Source organism: Dermochelys coriacea, chromosome 13 (genome assembly GCF_009764565.3).
Source record: "Dermochelys coriacea isolate rDerCor1 chromosome 13, rDerCor1.pri.v4, whole genome shotgun sequence".
NCBI classification, from domain to species: Eukaryota; Metazoa; Chordata; order Testudines; family Dermochelyidae; genus Dermochelys; species Dermochelys coriacea.
The window spans coordinates 10636733-10659008 of NC_050080.1; the positions used below are offsets into that span (position 1 = coordinate 10636733).

General features: G+C 41.5%; 1 protein-coding gene across 4 annotated transcripts in view; it reads right to left on the reverse strand.

The window, feature by feature from the left end:
- Positions 1–22276, reverse strand: part of PHACTR3 (phosphatase and actin regulator 3) — a 148822-nt gene that overhangs the window by 119992 nt on the left and 6554 nt on the right. The window contains exon 2 of one of the 4 annotated variants that reach the window (XM_043496094.1): positions 21493–21554. The exons of the other annotated variants lie outside the window; for them this stretch is intronic. The gene's annotated coding sequence lies outside the window, so the exon portion shown is untranslated. The remainder of the gene's footprint in view (positions 1–21492; positions 21555–22276) is intronic. 4 annotated transcript variants of the gene reach the window in all.

The window sequence follows — 22276 nt, forward strand, 5'->3', positions numbered from 1 at the left end:
CTATTTTCATGTTTTGCTTTTATCTTAAAATACCCATTAGCTTTTTCCTCCCCCGACCCAGCTCAGATAATAGGTAGAGCTAAAATGATCTAACAGATAGTACCTGAGATCTGTTGCTGCGCATGACTGTCAACCTGGGATTATGAAAGGCATAAAGAGAGTGTTTTCTTTCTGGGATCTCACCTTTTGATTATCTATTTTTTGCATCTCTTTTTGAGAGAAATAGAATTTGTTCCTGTGACTGATGCTGTCTTGAAATGTTTTAATGCAGTCTTCGCTGACGGCTATACAATTCAGTGGGGCTGCTCCATGAATGTGGTCTTTGTTTGCATGGTCAGGAGGTAAATGAATATTGGCAGTGTTAATGCCAATTAGTAGTTATTAATGTGACTACTGTATTTAAAATTGATTCATTAACATTTATATATAGCAGTGCTATTCAAAGTGATGGTCCACGGACCGGTGCCGGTCCGCGAGCCATCTGCTACTGGTCTGCGCACACACTGGGGAAAAAATTGCCGGTCCCCCACATCAGATAGCTTGAGAAGCACTGATCTATAGTACATGGATTTTTAAAGCATTCATAGTTTTATGTAATGGACAAACTGCTCTTCATTACAACTGGGCAAATAATTCCTAATGAATAATTTATTTGACGGAATTTTGCCTTATTTTCTGTTTGCACGTTTTTCATGCCATGAACGGCTTAGTTTTCTTGAATTTATGTTCAAAAGCATTTTTCAGATTATTTCTGCCAGAAATGCTTGATCTGTAGATTGCGTAAGTGACTTCAATAGTTAGCCAACACAGCTTGAATGTAGCTCTGATTTAATACATGCGTTATGTGGTGTTTTGTTTTCCTCAAGGGCTGAGTACAACTCCTTTAGATCAAGTTTCCAGTGCAAGATTCATGTTTACACATTCAAATCTTGCTTTCCATGAGTATTACACTGCTGCAATCCCATAGAACCAATATTGTGAAACTAAGAGGAGAAGTTGACCCAGTAGCTGGAGTGGAAATATGGGGATACATCTTCAGCAGTGTGCTGGGATGCATTCCTAAACCAAGATGGTCATTGGTATTGATGAGACTTGCCCTGCTATATCACCATATAATGCTCTTAATTTTAACCTACCACTTTCTTAAGAAAAATAGTCTTGTGATTCAGATAATCATGGGTCAATATCAATTTTTAATACTCACTTAACTCCAGCTCAGGCTGACTCCCTATGTTCAGTTTTGAGTGCATAGTGAGAAGTGAGACAATTTGGAGGATTGATCTGGATTGGCCGGTATCAATTATTAATTTGGAATAGGATCACAGAGGACTAAAGAGTGAGCACTGTAGGAGATCGCTCATTGTCCGCTGGAGAACATTTTAATGATAGCATCAAAGCCTTAGGTGATGCTTGTAGAGGACAATCTGTTTTGGATCCTTAAAAGGACTGAATTATTACGGTGGTTTTAATCAGGAATAGATACCTTTATGGTCAGCAAAGGGAATTAGGGACACAGTAAGAATTTCTACAGAGGTTTAATTGATTGTGCCTGGGTGAATGAAGGACTTTAATAAAATGAGAGCAGAATATAATGGATTGATACTTTGTACACTACAAGGCATCTAGATCACTCTGGCCGTTGACAGTCCTTGTCTTTCCTGCAGTGAGTCATTTCTCTAACCGAAAAAGCCTAGCTGCAGTAGGAAACTGCAGAACCATGTAATCAATATAGCTATAAACTTTCTATGTTCTCCTGCTACATAAGCTGGTTCTCCAAATTTAGGAAATTTGCCCATGATTTAATACATGAACAAATAACCCTTCTGTTCCCATTTTAAGTGTAAAAGTATAATTCAGTATTGACCTTCATATGCAGTATATACTGTAGGCAGTGTCATCTGAATTTTCTAAAGGCATAATAGAAGGATTTATAATGTAATGGGAGCCATCAGCAGTGCACATAGTACCAAAAATTTACTTTTTGAGATTCTTGGCTGGAAATTAATTCTCATGGCTTTCTAGATTTATCCTACATAGTGCTAAATATTAACTGGCTAAAAATGATGCTTGGTTGTCTTTCTAACAGCATTTATTACAGATGTAGGCTAATGTGGGTATCATTTATTGCATACCTCGTGAGTGATTATATTGGGAGCCCCAATGTAATAACACAAGCAAAAAGTTGCTGTTTTCTTCTACCACTTTCAGATGAATATATCAAATATTTGCAATGTAGATACAGCAAGAAGCAAGTAGAGGACAAACTCGTATCTACAATTTGCATAGGTTTTCCTCTCCATTACAAGATTGGCCGTCTGTCTTATTTCTGTGCATAAGGGGTGGGAGTGGTAACCCACATAAATATTGCATTATGTAAAGTAATAGTATCCTTCCTGACAGGTTATCTGGGGTTCAGAACTCCCTTGCAGGATTTTCTAGCAGTTTGAGAACCAGGAAGAGGACAATCTGTTTGAGAATCTGCATCCAAGGATACAACTTCATCACCTTTCATCTGAATTATAAGAGCAATGTCACACTCTCCACCTATTGACTCAATTTCTGCTGCTGTCAATAGGAGTCGCACACCAGGGTCATTCTGTACTCTTGACCCAGGATTTGACAAATTATGAAATTTTAGAACTACTGACTGCAATATGTAACCTATCACTTAAATCAGTCTCGGTACCATGTGACTGGCAGATAGCTAATGTGATGTTGATTTTTTTTTTTTTGAAAAAGTCTCCAGCGGTGATCCTAATAATTACAGGCCAGTAAGACTAACTTCAGTACCAGGCAAACTGGTTGAAACTATAGTAAAGAACAAAATGATCAGACACATAGATGAACATGATTTGTTAGGAAAGAATCAACGTACCTTTTGCAAAGAGAAATCATGCCTCACTAATCTATTAGACTTCTTTGATGGTGTCAACAAACGTGTGGACAAGGCTGATTCAGTGGATATAGTGTATTTGGACTTTCAGACAAGGTCCTTTGACAAGGTCCCTCACCAAAGACTCTTAGACAAAATAAATAGTCATGGGATAAGAGGGAAGGTCCTCTTAGGGATTAGTAATTGGTTAAAAGATGGGAAACAAAGGGTAGTCAGTTTTCACAGTGGAGAGATGAAAATAGTAGGATCCCCTAAGGATCTGTACTGGGCCCAGTTGTATTCAACATAAATGATCTGGAAAAAGGGGTAAACAGTGAGGTGGTAAAATTTGCAGATGATGCAAAATTACTCAAGTTAGTTAAGTCCAAAGAAGACTATGAAGAGTTACAAAGGGATCTCACAAAACTGGGTGACCGAGCAACAAAATGGCAGATAAAATTCAATGTTGAAACACATTAGAAAATATAATCTCAACAATACATAATTTAGTTGTTACCACTCAAGAAAGAGATCTTGGGGTCATTCTATATAGTTCTCTGAAAACATCTGCTCAGTGTGCAGCAGCAGTCAAAAAAGCAAGCAATGTTGGAACCATTAGCAAAGGGACAGATAATAAGATCAAAAATATAATGCCACTTATTGCATAAATCCATGGTATGCCCAAACCTTAAATGCTGAACACAGTTCTGGTTGCCCCATCTCAAGAACGATATATTAGAAACAGTACAGAGAATGGGAACAAAAATGATTACGGTATGAAAGATCTTCCATTTGAGGAGAGAGTAAAAACCACTGGGACTGTTCATCTTATAAAAGAGACAACGGTGGTGGGGTGTGTGTAAATATGATAGAAGTCTATAAAACCATGAATGGTGAGGAGAAAGTGCATAAAGAATTGTTGTTTACCCTTTCACATGACAGAAGAACCAATGAAATTAATAGGCAACAGGGTTAAAACATACAAAAGGAAGTACTTCTTTACACATACAGTCAACCTATGGAACTCTTTGCCCAGGGGATGCTGTGAAGACCAAAAGTATAACTAGGTTCAAAAAAGAATTAGATCAGTTGATGGAGATGGTGGGAGAGCAGTGTTCCCTCTAATTTTTCTCTCACATGTGCAGAATGAATTTTGTTATGTGTACTAATATGGAGTTGATGGTGCACATAAAATTTATGTGGCGGGGCTGGGGCTGAGGAGTTCAGAGTGTGGGAGGGGACTCAGGGCTGGAGCAGAGGGTTGGGGTGAGGGCTCTGGCTGGGGGTGCAGGCTGGGGTGTGGGTGGGGCTGGGGATGAGGGGTTTGGGGTGCAGGCTGCCCTGGGGCTACAGCGGGGAGATAGGACATGTAAATTAGCTACCAACTTATGAATGCCTTTGAAAAATTGTGCTTTAATTTCCAGGCCATTTCACTTGCTTTATAAAAGCACTAAAGTGCACAGTATAAATTAATAAAATGCAAAGTGAATGTAATGTTCACAGAAGATTCCTAAACGACAGTCTCGGAGACTGAAGTCCTTTATCCACAGGTATTTCATCTGTAGAAGCGATTAAAGCCCATTGTTTTGTTCTGTTGATGTGCTTCATCCCTGACATAAAGGGCCTTCTCCGTGCCAAATTCTTGGGTGCTCCGAGACTGTTTGAGGGGTTTGACAGAGACGCATATCAGCATGGCATCTGAGCCCTTTCAGGCAAAATCAATAGCAGTAGCAAAGTCCTAGAAGACTTCATGGAGTCTCTGGCACTTTCCCTTTTTGGGGTCTAATTGGTGTGGGGGCTTTAGGATTTGGGGAGGGATTAGAAGCCTGGTAGGGATTTGAGACTAGAAGGGGTTTGTATTGTGAGCCTCACTTACAGTGGAAAGATTTTCTCTAAGAGGAAGAAAAGGAGTACTTGTGGCACCTTAGAGACTAACAAAGTTATTTGAGCATAAGCTTTCGGGAGCTACAGCTCACTTCATCAGATGCATTCAATGGATCAAAGTGGCAAGAAACTTGCATTAACCATGTCAACAGAGCAGTTTTTAGAAAGAAGGGTCCCTTACTATAGCTATATTGACCTTGAAGGGGGTGAGGGGGCTGATTGTTAAACAATTTTTATAATCAATTACACACACAAGCAGTTGTGGTGATTAGGTAAGTCCGGCAACTGTGTGTGTGCAAATGATTCATTACGGTAATTTGTGGGCACAGTTATGCAATGACTATGACTGCATAAGCCCATTAAATTTGCAAATGAGGCATGCAATTAATTGTTAGCGTACCTTGAATAAAAACCAGTTCAAAGAAAACATGTGCTATCCATCATGTGGCTTTCCCTTTTGCCAACACCAATGCCAATTAAATCATTATGATGGTTTCACTCCCTAACAAAACAATGGCTTTCTACCAAGACCTAATCCGGCTCTTTTACACTGTCCTCAGATTTGTAATGATGAAAAGGGAAATTAATCTTGAGGGATTAGTTGAGTTGTCATCTATTAATTACACACAAAATAGGTCCTTACATAATATAGGAACCAGAGGTGTCATCTTGTGTTACCATTTCTGGGACCATTTAAAATCATTTTTGGCATTTGCAAGGCCCTTGCCAGAGGCTGTTTCTTTATGTTCAGGATGCACATTGCATTACTTCATATTACCTCACAATATGTTGCAAGGGAACAGCTAAATTATCAAGGCTAATCCTTTAAGTCTGTCTTTCTTTACAATGTCAGATAAAATAAACCTACCCCACACTTCCGTAACTTTTCTTGAGAAAATGAGAATATTATAATCTATAAAAACAAAATCCCCAAACTGTATGCATTCCTGTCAGCCCAAATGTGCTTAGGTTTGCCTCTTTCTGTCATAAAAGTAGGTCCTGAGGCTGTTTCTTACAATTTAAAGAGATATCATCAGTCTAAAAATCACATTAATAAGAATCGAGACCAAACCACTTCTAGTAATAGTGGTAAAACAGCAAGAATGAAAAAATATACGTGGCACACCAAGACACTGAAAACTACACAGGGGTGTGTGTGTGTGTGTGTGTGTGATTTTTCTCAGCTCTACTCATAGTCCCCACCCAAACACACCCTAGACACCAAGCCAGGTTCATGTTGTATTTGGTTGTGGGTCAGATCTGATCACAGCTCTCTGGAGCTTTCTCATTGCCGCTTGAGTCTTGGTCAGGGGAGTCTTTAATGTGAGGTGGAAATAAGGCTCTAGAGTTACCAACTCTGACTAAGGTATCGTCGGTGTAGACACTGAAGCCCATACTGGCCCCGGACACCTGACAGATATAATCTTTTGGAACCTTGATGGTTGTCATGTGACTGGAGCCACGCAATAACAGCCCGTTACAATTGTTGAAGGTACTGGCCTACCTATCCCTTTTATAGACTTTGTTCTCCGCAGGTGTCAGAGTGTGATGGAGGAAAATAGAGAAGCAGAAAAGGAGCAAGTGTCATTGGCAGGGGTAAAACCGTCAGAGGAGAGGAGAGAAGGGAGATGAGGGAGTGGAGGAAGAAAAATGCAGTGGCCCAAATGCAGGGATGGCTCAGAGAATGGTGTCAAAGCTGTAGCTGCAGAGAGCTCCCGCTCATGAGGGTGCTCAACAGATATTAGTGAGATCATTGCTACTGTGCTATATGGTACTCGGTGCGAGCTGCTTCATGCTTGCTGACCGCTCTATAGGGACAGTGACTTGAGCCCCTGTGGAAATCCCACAGACATGGGGAGTCACATCAGAGACTCCCCACTGTTTAACAGGAAATTTCCTTCTGCTACTCCGTTGATTCTCTCCACAAACACATGCACCAATTCTGGACATGTCATTGTTTCATTCTCCTCTCCTCTCAGCCCCTCAAGGGCACAGCCCGCTGAAGGTTGCATGGCAGAGGAGTTTGGGGCAGGTGGAGGCAGGTCACATTGAATATGGGCCCATAACTCTACAAGGAACCTTACATTATTTGACCCAGCCCTGCCCAAGTATGGGAGCCTTACGTTCTAATGGTGTTAAAGTGCCTCTAGACTCCTTGCCAGCTGCCAGGTGCAAAGATCTCCTTTAAGCTCTTTACTTCATAGACTCATAGGACTGGAAGGGGCCCCAAGAGGTCATCTAGTCCAGTCCCCTGCACTCATTGCAGGACTAAGTATTATCTAGACCTTTCAGAGAAATACACGCCATCAAACTTTCCAGCACCTGCCTCACTAGCCCATCCCAAAGCCATGATCCCATTCAGTTATGGGCATCGCTGTTGTTAGGGAACCGAACATGCTTCCAAGAACCATCTTTTCTCAGACTTTTCTCTCTGCCTTTACTCACAGCAGGGATAGCCACAATGGCTGCTGCTACAAAGTGGGGCTGAGGATGGCTTCCCAGTACATGCTACGTGCTCGGTTTACACACCGGCACTGTGAACCAACCCCTGCCTGAGATTTTTTTCCTCCCTGTATCCATGATTTTCCACATCATAAAACTAGATGTTTTTGCCCCTCTTCAGTTCTTCATCTGAGGGTCTTCAAGCTCTCCTTTATCAATGTATCCATCTTATCAACACCCAGGCAAGGCTTTTGTCCTAATTTACAGATGAAAAAACCTGGAGAGTGGAGGTTAGTGGCTTGCCTAAGGACACACGGTTAGTGGCTGAGAAGGAACAGAGCCCAGGAGTTGTGATTCCCTGGGTCTTTCCAACCGTCTGGATTAGGGCTCAAATTTGCCCTCTGCCACACCTCTATCAGCAGTATGGTAAAAGGGGTATACCTGAGTGTAGCATTTGGCCCTCTGACTCTGAAGAGTGTCTTGCCTTTTGCCTAGTACAGATAGCACCTCAGAGATACCAAGAAATCTCAATGTCCACAGCCATGCACACTATATATAACCCCTTCTTTCAGCTGTGTTTGCCAGCAGGCTAAGTGCTGACTTGATATCTTGTTCAAGGGACATATTTAAAGCCTATATACTGACCTGCCATGACAGCTGCACACCTCCCTCGGTCATGAGTCCAGCAATGTGTTTTGTTTTCGAAATAGTAATATTTGCTGCAGCCTAGATCTGATCTACCATGTGACTCGATGTACGGAAATGGGAGCAGGCTATGATCCTGCATGGGCACAAGCTCTTCCCATCTGGCTAACAGCAAGCCTGGTGCTTGCCTTCATTTTTAGGCTTTCATATTCTGCACTACTGGACCCTATGGTTGTAGCTTACTACCTGATTTCTAACCTGTGAGGTGACACTCTTTGGAGCAGTGCCAAACTCTCCAATAGGGTTGTGTTGCCCACGTCCCTGGTCATGGGGAGCAGCTGCGCTGCTACCACCAGCCTCTCATCCGTTCCACAGCTCCCTGCTGATATTGTCTGCTGTCCTTTATAGCAGAAGTCAGCCTACAGGGAACAGTGCTGTGGGAGAGTGAGTGGAATGCAAAGCCAGTAGCAAAAAGAGGAGAAAAACTAAGGAGGTAGAGAGTGGGGGAGAAAAGATGGGAGGGAAAATGGCAAGAAAATGGACTGAAAATAGGTGAAAATGTGCAGCCACGCTAGGCTACTGCACAAGAGAATGGGAAGAGTGGATGTAGCCACTGGTCCACCTCAAGGGGACTAGAGATGGACACCACTGGGTTATCACAGTACAGCTACTGGAGTATAGGCAGCCTCCATTGCTGAATGAATACTGCAGCAATATTTGTATGGATTATTCTTAACAGTAGGTTACGTCAAATATTGATATTTAAGTAGATACCTTCCTGGGATCCGGAAGGTAAAACTGGGCTAGATTTCAGTGAATGGCATTTTTTTTTTAAAACAAACCCATTGAGGGACAGTATTTAGGATTTCTAAGGCCTCCTTTGCTCAATGCATTGGCTTGCTGGCATGTATTCTTTCACTGGGCTTCATTGCAGCTGATGCTTCTGGTTGGAACATGATAGGAGACGTGTACCACGGCACCAATGAAGAATGTACATGTTTGTTATGAGTCCTGACAGCTGCAGCTCACGTACCCTGTGTTTGCCTTAAGAAAATAAGCATGTCTTACATTTCAACATCTGTTACATTAACAGCTAGTTTGAGGGTTCAAGCAAACTAGCCTTAGGCAGGTTTCAGAGTAGCAGCCGTGTTAGTCTGTATTCACAAAAAGAAAAGGAGTACTTGTGGCACCTTAGAGACTAACAAATTTATTAGAGCATAAGCTTTCATGAGCTATAGCTCACTTCATCGAATGCATTTGGTGGAAAAAACAGAGGGGAGATTGATATACACACACAGAGAACATGAAACAATGGGTTTATCATACACACTGTAAGGAGAGTGATCACTTAAGATAAGCCATCACCAGCAGCAGGCGGGGGAAAGGAGGAAAACCTTTCATGGTGACAAGCAAGGTAGGCTATTTCCAGCAGTTAACAAGAATATCTGAGGAACAGTGGGGGGTGGGGTGAGGGGGAGAAATAACATGGGGAAATAGTTTTACTTTGTGTAATGACTCATCCATTCCCAGTCTCTATTCAAGCCTAAGTTAATTGTATCCAGTTTGCAAATTAATTCCAATTCAGCAGTCTCTCGTTGGAGTCTGTTTTTGAAGCTTTTTTGTTGAAGGATAGCCACTCTTAGGTCTGTAATCGAGTGACCAGAGAGATTGACGTGTTCTCCAACTGGTTTTTGAATGTTATAATTCTTGACGTCTGATTTGTGTCCATTCATTCTTTTACGTAGAGACTGTCCAGTTTGACCAATGTAGATGACAGCAGGATTGTCTGGCTATGTAGACTCCCTCCTCAGGCCCTACGTTACCCGCACTCCCAGCTATCTTCGAGACACCACTGACTTCCTGAGGAAACTACAGTGTATTGGTGATCTTCCTAAAAACACCATCCTAGCCACTATGGATGTAGAAGCCCTCTACACCAACATTCCACACAAAGATGGACTACAAGCCGTCAGGAACACTATCCCCGATAATGTCACGGCTAACCTGGTGGCTGAATTTTGTGACTTTGTCCTCACCCATAACTATTTCACATTTGGGGACAATGTATACCTTCAAATCAGCTGCACTGCGATGGGTACCCGCATGGCCCCACAGTATGCCAACATTTTTATGGCTGACTTAGAACAACGCTTCCTCAGCTCTTGTCCCCTAATGCCCCTACTCTACTTGCACTACACTGATGACATCTTCTCCATCTGGACCCATGGAAAAGAAGCCCTTGAGGAATTCCACCATGATTTCAACAATTTCCATCCCACCATCAACCTCAGCCTGGACCAGTCCACACAAGAGATACACTTCCTGGACACTACGGTGCTAATAAGCGATGGTCACATAAACACCACCCTATATCGGAAACCTACTGACCGCTATTCCTACCTACATGCCTCTAGCTTTCATCCAGATCATACCACACGATCCATTGTCTACAGCCAAGCGCTACGATATAACCGCATTTGCTCCAACCCCTCAGACAGAGACAAACACCTACAAGATCTCTATCATGCATTCCTACAACTACAATACCCACCTGCTGAAGTGAAGAAACAGCTTGACAGAGCCAGAAGAGTACCCAGAAGTCACCTATTACAGGACAGGCCCAACAAAGAAAATAACAGAACGCCACTAGCCATCACCTTCAGCCCCCAACTAAAACCTCTCCAACGCATCCTCAAGGATCTACAACCTATCCTGAAGGATGACCCATCACTCTCACAGATCTTGGGAGATAGGCTAGTCCTTGGTTACAGACAGCCCCCCAATCTGAAGCAAATACTCACCAGCAACCACACAACAGAACCACTAACCCAGAACCTATCCTTGCAACAAAGCCCGTTGCCAACTCTGTCCACATATCTATTCAGGGGACACCATCATAGGGTCTAATCACATCAGCCACACTATCAGAGGCTTATTCACTTGCGCATCTACCAATGTGATATATGCCATCATGTGCCAGCAATGCCCCTCTGCCATGTACATTGGTCAAACTGGACAGTCTCTACGTAAAAGAATGAATGGACACAAATCAGACGTCAAGAATTATAACATTCAAAAACCAGTTGGAGAACACTTCAATCTCTCTGGTCACTCGATCACAGACCTAAGAGTGGCTATCCTTCAACAAAAAAGCTTCAAAAACAGACTCCAACGAGAGACTGCTGAATTGGAATTAATTTGCAAACTGGATACAATTAACTTAGGCTTGAATAGAGACTGGGAATGGATGAGTCATTACACAAAGTAAAACTATTTCCCCATGTTATTTCTCCCCCCCACCCCACCCCCCACTGTTCCTCAGATATTCTTGTTAACTGCTGGAAATAGCCTACCTTGCTTGTCACCATGAAAGGTTTTCCTCCTTTTCCCCCGCCTGCTGCTGGTGATGGCTTATCTTAAGTGATCACTCTCCTTACAGTGTGTATGATAAACCCATTGTTTCATGTTCTCTGTGTGTGTATATCAATCTCCCCTCTGTTTTTTCCACCAAATGCATCCGATGAAGTGAGCTGTAGCTCACGAAAGCTTATGCTCTAATAAATTTGTTAGTCTCTAAGGTGCCACAAGTACTCCTTTTCTTTTAGCCTTAGGCAGTGGTTGATTTTTGTATGCTGTTATAGATATAGCAGTGTCACTATTTTCAGTTGAGATTTAAATTTTTGTGTATCCTGCAAGAGCTTAGCCCATTTAGCTTTGGACTATTCTCAGTCATTCACAGTAAAATAGCTCATTCTCCAGGACCAGTGTAGCATGTGTTAATGCGAGGGGAATCCCAGATAGTGATATTCTTGTTTTCATTCACTACTTGCAGGTGCACTAGCAACAAGATGCTAGATTCCCTACAGCTATACTTTTCACTTGAGTCCAGTGGTTTTAGCCATCCAGAGAGGTGACTTTGGTTCTTACTCTCCATTCCTTTGCACTGCTGTAAATCACAAGTAACTCCAGTGAAGACCATTCTAAGTGAATGGAGAATTGGTATGAATGAAGAATCAGGCCACCTTGCCTCTTGCCTGGGGGATTCTCTGCAGAGCAGAAACTCTAGTATTGGTCAGTGCTGGAAATTAAGTTCCCAGTGTTCAGGCATGGCTGAATAGTCACAGGAATCCTTGGAAGCTAGTACCCCAAATCTGCATAGCTGTTATACCAAAATCAAATTGAAGTCAAGTGAATGTGTCTTCCACCATTATAAATGCAAACTTCATACAGGTCAAAAAGGACAATCTGAAAAATATAAACTTCAGAGAAATCCAATTAAGCTAAAACAGCTGTTATCAAGCCTGGATTTTACATTAATAGGGAGAGTCAGCAATACAGAGAAACAGTGGCATTCAGCAGGGAGAGCTATTGCTAGCCATGCTGGTAGAATTTCTCTCAACTCTGCTAGCTACAGGGTATAATGCTAGACCTGGTAACTTTGAATATGGAGCAGAGGATAGGAAAGAAATTATTATCTAAGCTTCCAGAGGCCCCAGTCAAGATCCTATTATGTTAGACACTGAACACATACACACACAAAGACCCAGGTCCTGGTATTAGACTCTTTCAGGCCCGATACTGCAATGGACTTCATGTATGCAGAGTTCTATACCACATGGAGACTCACTGTCTTCAATGGATTCTGCTCAGGGGCAGGTGTCAGCCCACACTGAATCTCCCGCAGGTTTAGGCTGTGAAGAAAAGACCCCTATTGACCTCAGTGATTGCTGGATCGGATCCTAAGAAAATAACTGGAAAATACCCAGAAAATGACAGAAAAATATAACCCCCCAACTAGAAATATGCTACAAGTCCTAGAGCATCCTGGGTGTGTGTGTGGTGGTATCTCAGTTCTACAGCTCCATGTCATGTCAGGAAGCTCTCAAAAGCAGAGCTGTATTGCACTTTGACACTCATGTAAATAACTGTCTTATGACACAAAGTGCACACTTTATATGTTGGGCTAAAGGATAGTCCTTGTCAAAAAGCCTAGAAGTGCAGCATACAGAATGAGACTCTACATTCACTGTTTAGGAGTGTGTGCAGTTGTTACACCCCCTCCTATGGAACACTAACCTCCTCAGTATGTCACTTGCCAAGCGTACACGTGTATGTTTGCTCTGACACCTGTGAAAATTGGGCCACTTAATTGAGGTGGGATTTTCAAAAGGATCTAAGGGTGGTGTTCCATTTGATTTTTCAATGGATACTGAGTGCCTAACTCCCATGGGTTTCTCTGGAAATCCCACAAGTGATGCCTCACTCTTGGCACCTAGGTTTGATAAATTTTGGCCAAAGCCAGCGTGTTTGCTGATGAGTGGAATTTCCAAGTGCCACTGAAAGTTGCCTAGGCACATCTGAAGATCCCACTGAGTGTCTGAACTACCTTCTCACCCTGGGAGGTGGCTGACGCACAGTGCTGGGGCGATGAGTCCTTTGCACTGCGTGGTGGACAAACTGGGGCTGTCCGACTCGGGGACTGTCCACCTAGCAGTTTTGCAACCACTCAGTTCACTGAGTGTTAAAACACAAAAGCTGTAGTTACAAGATGTAGAATAATACGGCAGCCCCTTGAGTGGATGACAGGGACTGCGATCCAGCTGCCCATAATATGCAGTAGAACTACTTGAAGGGAAACTATAAACCCTGTTCTAGGTCCCTCCCCATGCATGTTCCTAACAGGCCAGCTCTTCAAGTCCAGCCAGACTGTACCCAGCAGGACCCTGGGGATTGGAATGGGAAGGTGCCTCTTTGCTACCTTTCCGCTCCTCCAATCCTGGGGCCAGTTGACAGCCAGTTCCCCCAGCATAACTCAAAACATCCTAGCGACTGTTCTGGTAGTTGAGGCTTGCTAAAGCATAAAGTATTCTGGCTGTTGCAACTGCTGCTGTGGACCAACCCCAGCACAGCCCCAATGCTACAAGCAGGGCTGGCCCTAGACCAAATGGCATCCCAGGCAAAGAGCATCTTTGGTGCCCCTCTCCATTTGTTAAACTTTTTTGAATACCTTATTTTTTATTGCATTTGTAGCCCATTTCACAACTTTGATGCACAATTTACATGTACGATTTATCCCTGTCTATAAGGCTACGTTTTTCATGCTAGGATATGTAAATCTGTATGTATTCATGCCATATATAAGCAAATAAAAAAATTATTTTCCTCTAAGAGACTTTTGAATTTTAAGAGTAACTGCAATGTACTAACATCAAGAAATTGAACTGTGCACCAACATTGGGTAGACCAGTACTAAATAGTGTTACAGTAGGTGACTGTCTTAGAATGTTAACCCTGTCCTATACTTCAAATTTGCCCCTTTTGCTGCAAACTAGATTGCAATTGAGCTTTTCGTTTCCTATAATGAGCTCCAGAAGGCTTCTTCAGGTACATCTTTTATTTTCTAGAAGGTGAGGGGGCGTGGCAGTATTAGGGAGAGCAAAAGTCTATGTTCCGCAGTTTTAGAAAGTCATCAAACATTACGTGTTAAGCAAGCCAAAGAAGTAGCAATATTTTTATATTGTTGCGTAGATAGGGTTTCGATAGATATCTCTGGCATCTCACTAAATATGTCCTTTATTAGTTGCTACTTACACTCTTCAAGTCTTAAAACACAAGTAAACTTTCAGAATTGAACAATAACGCAAGGTTCACAATATCGCAGCTGGGCACTCACTTCATTTCAATTTGTTCTTATATCTCACTGACTGACTGGCGATGTCCTGCCCCTTATGTACCCATGAGGTCATGGCTGACAATATTCCAGGAGATTCAAGGAAAATGTACTTCTCAAAGTCTGGAAGTTTCCATGAGTTTCTACAAAGGTCCAGAACGTTCTAGGAGGTTAGTGAAAAATGAATTCACATATGAAATACCTGAAACTTTTTACTTCAAACATTCTATTTTCCCTTTGTTGGCTAACAATAAAAAGAGCACCCCAAGCCCAGCATCCTAGGTGGTCACCTACCCCTAAATCCGGCCCTGACTGCAGGTTTTGGTTGAAGGAAAGATTGAGTGACAGAGCTAGCCAGGCTGGCTTTATGCCCCGTAGGAATTCCCCTACATCAGGAGATTACCGAGCTGCCCTCGTTAGGGCAGTTTTTTTCTGCCTGAACTGTCCCTTTCTGATTGAGAGTCTGGCCCAAAGTTCTTAACTATCCTATAAAGGTTCTCTTCATTTGACTAAAACTAAATAACTTGCAAGAGCCAGGAAACTTTCTCGAAGCACTGGTTTCACCTGACATTGGTCTGCATGCCTCTGAGTTAGCAGGGCTGGTCCTGTGGGTGAATGAACTTGTACAGGGAGGGGAGTGTTGAGATGTGAGATTGAGTGTTTGCTTTCAGTGATTGTACCTCAGGGCTGCCTTTGCTCTGCTTCCAAGTTGTGTCACAGCAACAAGGACAAGGTTCAGTGCAGGCTGAAAGTAGGAGGCCTGGTCACAGTGGGAAGCAGGATGAAACCAGACACGTTCACAATAAATAAATGGGGGCAAGGCAGAGGTGGAGCCCAGATGACCAGAGGGATCTGATGTCAGGGGTGGGGAGGGAAGAGAGAAATGGAGGGACAAGACTGGCCCAGGGCACTGCACCACTGCAAGCTAGTCCAGTTGCTGGTTATACAGCAGCAGAAATGGATTGAGGGTGCTCAAATGAATAGAACAGGGGAAGGGTTATCTAATCCGCCTTTGTAGACCAACCTAGCTATGTAGCATATCTTCTTTAAATGTAATCACCATGCAGCCCTTTCTGCATGGGGACCTGTATTGCTTATATATGTTTCTATGGTTACATGTTTGAGCTACATCTGTTAAAGTAATAACAGTGCACTCCAAAAAGCAAGATCAGATACTCTTTGATTAAGATGATCTCATTGAAATATTTATGTAGACTCAAGCATCAAACTATTGACCTGCTTCCTGTGGTTAGTCTATGTGCTCCCTAGGGCATGTGTAAATTGTGTATACGTTACAGACAATAAATCAACGTGGATTTCAGAGACCAAGTCTCTGGATTTAATGGGCACAGAGGATCCACTGCATTATTATTTAACCTCTAGCTAGATAAGAAGCAATATGAGGCCCTCACATTTTGCTTTACTTACTTCTTGGTATTTATAAGGCGGACGTGATTAGAGAAGGCAGGGGAATTAATTCTAGATATTACCTTGCACTTTGAAACACCACAATCTAGCAAGGAACAACAGACTGAATGCTCTAAATAAATAAATCGTGTAACCCATTAACTGCAGCATTAATAGACCAATCTGGAACAAACTCTCAAAGCTAAAGGTTGTGGAAAATTATTATAGTCACTTAACTAATGACGAAAGTAAACAGTTACTACTAACTCCTAGAAAAAAATCTCTTTTATAACTCATTACATGCTCAAAGTACTGCACAAATAATAATTGACCCACTAATCCTAAAACATCTTCATTTATATCTGGAGCCTGATTTTTAAATATTAGGCATGTGATGAATCTAATTTGTATATGAAATCAAATGACTGTGCATTTGCAATTTAGGTGTGGGTTTCTGCACCATTTGTGCAACAAGCTTTGTGCCTAACTTGTTTAAAAGCCAGGCTCCTGATGTTTAATTTTTCTATAACTTGTTCCTATATAAAGGTTTCAAATAGTAAAATTCCAGAGAAGACAAAAGAATCCTCAAGCTCTCTACAGTCTAACCCAGTTAATATCAGTATGTGAGATCAATGCTGATCACTCAGTCTCCTTTGCTATTAAAGTCAAGTTAAGCAGCATCCTACACTCCAACAGGTGTTTCACTTTAATTACATGTTTTGTAATGCTTTCCATATAGGTTGAAGTATGCTATATATATGTCTGCATCCTAAATGATTCATGGCAATTTTTTACCGCCATTAGGTGGCCTGTGATTGAAAACTGGAGCTGGATTGTTGTGCAGAAGAGGCTCTGTTAAAATGAGTTTCTAATTGCAAAAGTGTTAGAATTAATCAACTGGTGTTTGTACATAGTTTTATTAAACCACTGTTGGATCAGATCTCTGAAACTGAAATACAAAATCTTGTCATATATTTAAATCTAATGAGTGATGCCAAACCCAAGATGTAGGGCCAGATTCTGGCCGTGTCTCGTTAATGAGTCATGTATCTACCTTAATCAATGATTGAACCTCACATGGATTATGCCCAATATATGGTCATAAGAACACAATTGCTAATTATATTGAGAGGAATTTAAATTTCTCAGCAGAACTCCCCTTTACAGCAATAAAATGCATCCTTGTTTAAGTTAGCAGGTGTTTAACAGAATATGTATATGAGGATGAAAAAATGCTTAAATTTCAGGCACCATGTCCCAGCAAATGGTCAGCTCTGCCCTTCTTACCCTCCAGGTGTAAGAAATGCGCAAGTAGTTTACAAAATGAAATTTGCAAAGGTGGTTCTGAGAGGGGAAAACAAAAACATCAGCAACAACATTAGATGGAGTCCCCTGGGGAAAACTTGGTCCTGTATATAATATATTATTGTATTGCAGTAGTGTGTAGTAGCCCCAGTTATGGATCAGGATCCCATTGTGCAAGGTGCTGTACAAACATATAGACATGCACATTTAAAGAAACATGGTACTTGGAATTTCAGACACTTATTAAAGCTATTTTCCCCCATTGGCTATTTAAAATTCCTGTTTCTAATCATCTGCCCTTCAAAACTCAATTTATTCTAACTTTTATTTTTGACTTATATGCCCTATATATGTCATCAAATGAAAATCGGGATTAAAATGTATAACTTCAAAAAAAAATCTATTTAAAATATCATGGAGTCAGGTATTTTAAGGGGTTAAAAATACAATGTAAAGAGCAGCTTTAGGGAACATTGTTGTGTTTTGTTTTGTTTTTAATACAAACACATTTCACAAACTGATACAGCTCCCTTGCAGCTCAGGGTGAAACTTCCATTCTGTTATGTTCTCTCTCACATGGGATCTGATCCTGAGATACTTTGCATGGGACTGATCCAATGCCCTTTGAATTGCAGCTCTTACTATGTTATCAATAGTGCTTGCTGGTTCCTTATTTTCAAGCAGATGCAACACTATTGAGCAGAGACTGAATCTGTAGATCAAGAGTTTTAACAAATAGAAAAGTTTTCAGTTGGCTTTTTCCAGCTTTAACTTTACTTGTGGTGTGGGATCAGTGACTTGTTCACAAATATACCTGCCCATGAATATTGATGGACTTCTCTGATGCTGAATCAGACTCTTGGGAGCAGAATGCCATAAATTCTTCTTTCCTAACTAATCAAAACTTATAGACCTTTTATCAATCATGCAGGAAATCACAGAACCAGAAAATGCAGAGTGCGTGTGCGTGTGCGTGTGTGCAATAATATATATTTATTTCAATCTTGGGTGTTTTTCTTTTCTCCTCCTCACTCCTCCTCCTTGGCACCGTTTCTCTCTTACAAGTTATGTATTTCTGAGTTACAAACATAGACCAGTCATCAGACACCTAAGCAAGTCATTAACTTTCCTCGTGTGAGTAGTCCCATTCAGTGTGAGGATGATCTTGGGGTTCAGGCACTACTAAGACTTGGGAAACCAGGCTTCCTTTCCCAGTTCTACTACGGACTGCCTGTGAGACCTTGGACAAATGGCTTAATCTCTCTGGAACTCAGTTCCCCATCTTTAAAATGGGACAATGGCTTTCTTTATTCTACCCTTTGGGCTGACTTTAGATTGCAAACTACTTACGGCAGGGACTCTCTCTTATTATGTGTGTGTACAGTGCCTGGCGCAATTAGTCTTCTCTCAGTTGAGGCACTAGTGTAATATAATTAACACCACCAATGAGAGTAGTTGTGTCTGTGGGATGTGACCCCAAATCATCTGATTTTTTGCAGCTCTGTCCATTCCCTGTTATGAAGCATGGAAACCTTTTGAAGTGTTCAAGTAGGGGAACAGACAGAAATGCTCTTTGTAGAGGACTACACAGCAGAGGCCAGTAATTCCTTGTGTAGTGTATGTGATTATTGCAGCTTTGAAAGAAAAGGGGCTTTATTTGATATTCATTTTGAAGCTTGTCTGTTAAGATTTGTGTTAAGAACTTATTTTCATTGAAACATGTAAATGTAGTAGCTAGACATCCTCTGTTTCTCTTTGTCATCGCTGACTGCCTTTGAAAACACCATGCATTGTTTTCACAGTGTGTAATGCCATCCATGCTGCCTTTGGCATCAATGCCATAATATTGAAGCTGCAGCTGAGAGGTAAAGGAAAAGAAAGCCACTTGTATGCCCATGACTGAGTTCATTCTTATGGTGCAAGGAGAAGGCAGCAATTGGAACAAGAAGAGATGAAATATTCAAAAGGCACTCGCACTAGTTATTTGCCAAATCAAATCTGAACCAACAAAGGAAACAAATGATGTTAGAGCTCAAAGTGCTAGCCCAGTTGCCTAGAAACAATGTTTTTTCACCCCTATGTGATAGGCCTGGATTGAGCTATCTAGTCTAACCTCAGACACCCGCATTTGGACCCAATCCTATGCTCCACATGCTTTGCTTGCAAGAGGATGGTCAAAGTGGAGGTAACTGAGCCAAGAAACAGCATGCTCAGCGCTTGTGCGGCGGGAGAGGGGGGAGGGAATGCATGCTTTCAGCAGCACCCTGTGTCAATTTAAGAGAAACACTGCCAGGCTCCAAGAGGAATTCTGTCCAGTCTTCCTTCTGTTATGAAAAATGTGGTGGTGATATAAAGGAAAGGGGGGGAGGGTGTGAGTGAAAATAGAGGGTCCTCGTGGGTCACTACGGATGCAGAAGGCTCCACAGAAGCAAACAAATCCTAAAACAATATTACAACTATTTTCATGAGGCTATTGTGTGTGCTGAGATAACATGTGAAACTCTGATTACCAGCAATGATATGATACAGTATTTCCACATCTTGGATATCCAGTTTTAGATGTATTAAATAGCTACTCTGTAACATTCAAACTACTGGCAAATTTGGGATTAGAATAAAAGAGAAATGTAAAACACATTTCTTACATGCAGTTCTATATTTCACTTACAGAACACTAGACTTATCTAATATCTAGCTAGCTGCCTAATGTCCCAACTCCGGAAACCGTCTCGGCATAAGAAGTTTTAAAATAACAAACCCCATGAATAATATATATATTCATGAATCTCATTCAACTGCTGTAAAAGCAGCATTAAGACTTCAAAGTCTACAGCTTCTACCACGTTCTGATTTGACTTCTTAAGTATGGGTTAGGTGAGGATGATAAAAACTGGATAGTGGGAAGAAAGCAGAGGTCTTGAGTTAAGGGCATCTATTCATGCAAACCAGCAAGGAGGAGCTCTTCAGGGTTCTCTAGTGGGAGCTGGATTTTAAAACTGTTGTATTAATGCACTAGATGCAGAGGGAATATGTGATTATTAAATATGCAGATAAATTACTATCATGCATATTTTTACTCATGTGTAAACCCCTATGAAGGTTTGTACTTCTGGACATAGTTCCACTAGCTTCAAATGCAGAAATAAGAGAGGTGCAGTAAAAAAATCTTTGTAGGTGTGGTCCCTAAACTCAGTGGTATGGTTAAAACATACGGGCCTGTGGGTGAGTTCCAGAAGAACATTCATAGTCTAGGTGAAAGGACTCTGAGTTGAATCATGACATTTCACGCATCTAAGAATTAATTGTGTTCAAATAAACTGAAGTAAAGATGCTGCCCAAGCAGTTTAATTTAGATGGGAATGAATTACTTAGTAACTGGAGGGAAAGGATCTACATCTATTGACGGGGGCATTTTCAGTTCAGTGGACAGTGACAATGAAGAAGGCTAAAATGCTGGCCTATATTGAAGGGCATGTTGCTTTCCAAAGAAACTATCTTTACAGACCTCTGGTTTGTCCACATTTGGAGTAAAGGGCCCAGTTTGTGCCAACTTAATTGATGAAAAATATAGATAAGGTGAAAGGAGTACAACACAGAGCAAAGAAACAGAATGCACTGGTTCATGGAGACCTGATGAAACAGGGATCATTCAGCTTGGGGAGAAGGCAATTGAAGTATTTAAACTCTAAATTAGCTGTGATTTATGACCATTTTAATCTATTTGAAAATCTACTTGACGTATTGGACAGATCAGAATTAGACCTAAATGGTCCCTGGTCTAAGGGACTGCCGTGCCAGCCACAGATCTGGCACAGCACCATGCACTAATTTCCCATCCCTGACACACTCACCCTCCCATAGATTTTGATAGGTCTTCAGCACATGTTTAATGTTTACAATGTTTTCCAATGCTACCAGACTCATCAAAATGAATATGGAGGAACAAATCAGAACAGCAATGAATGTTAACCTAAAACCTGAGCACTCTACATCAACCCAGAAGAGGCCAGAGGAACCCACAGTAGGGTTGTAAAAGGAAGTGCAACGGCATATCTAGTGTATGTAATGCCTACAAAAACAGACAGACAGATGAAGAGTATTTCTGTACTGGCTGTTCAATTTCCTCATGACTTTCCCTAAAGAGTTTGGTTGAGTTATAACTGGTGTCCTAATGTTTTTTCTATTGTGCTGTACTAAGCAATAATAAATGCCTCCCTCAACATAAAAGAGACAACATAAAATGAGGAAAAAATCTAGTTTCTCTCACCTTTTGAGCAGTCTGGCAAAGAGACTGCCTAACTTCACTAAGGTCTCTTGACACAGCATCTTCTGAATGATGACAGGTGATAAAGGAAAAACGAGGGGTACAAGAGGTTGTATTGTAGACTTTCTAATGGCTCTCCCTCCAATCCCAGCCTTAATGTTCATCACATTAGTTGCTTTTATTTATGTGGCTGGACCAACTTTTGGCATGCACACAGCTGTGTGTATCTGGAACACAGATGTTCCATATATAGTGAGATTTTGGGCACATCAGCATGAGTTATTGTGCAACTGAAAGAATTCACCATGTGTATTGACTAAGAGTCTTCAACAGGCTCAGTGCTTGAGCTTACGGCACTGTTTTATGTTGACATGTATGAGGCATATCTGTCTTCTACTCCTAGAACTTAGGAATCTGATGCTCTCAGCTGATACAGAAGCTGAGAGATCCAACACTACTGTTAGTTCCACAATAGCTCCTTGGTTTTCCACTGGACAAAGGGTAAGGTACAATGGACCATTAGTAGGGTGGATCAAGAGTATCTGTTACTGAAGAAGAACATTGTGTCAATTCTGAAAAAGAATTCTTTAGCTTGATAGTTTTGTAAGTGGCGCCTGGCATAATAGTGCCCTTCTACAAATTAGGTTTCTTTCATTCTGTAGGACCCATAGTCCCAGCATCTAAATTGTTGGGTGGGTAGACTCTCATTTTATTATAGTTGTCTTCTTTCTTCCCCAGTTAAGCTTTGTCATTAATTTGCTCTCTTTTTTTTGTGAAGTTCCATTTT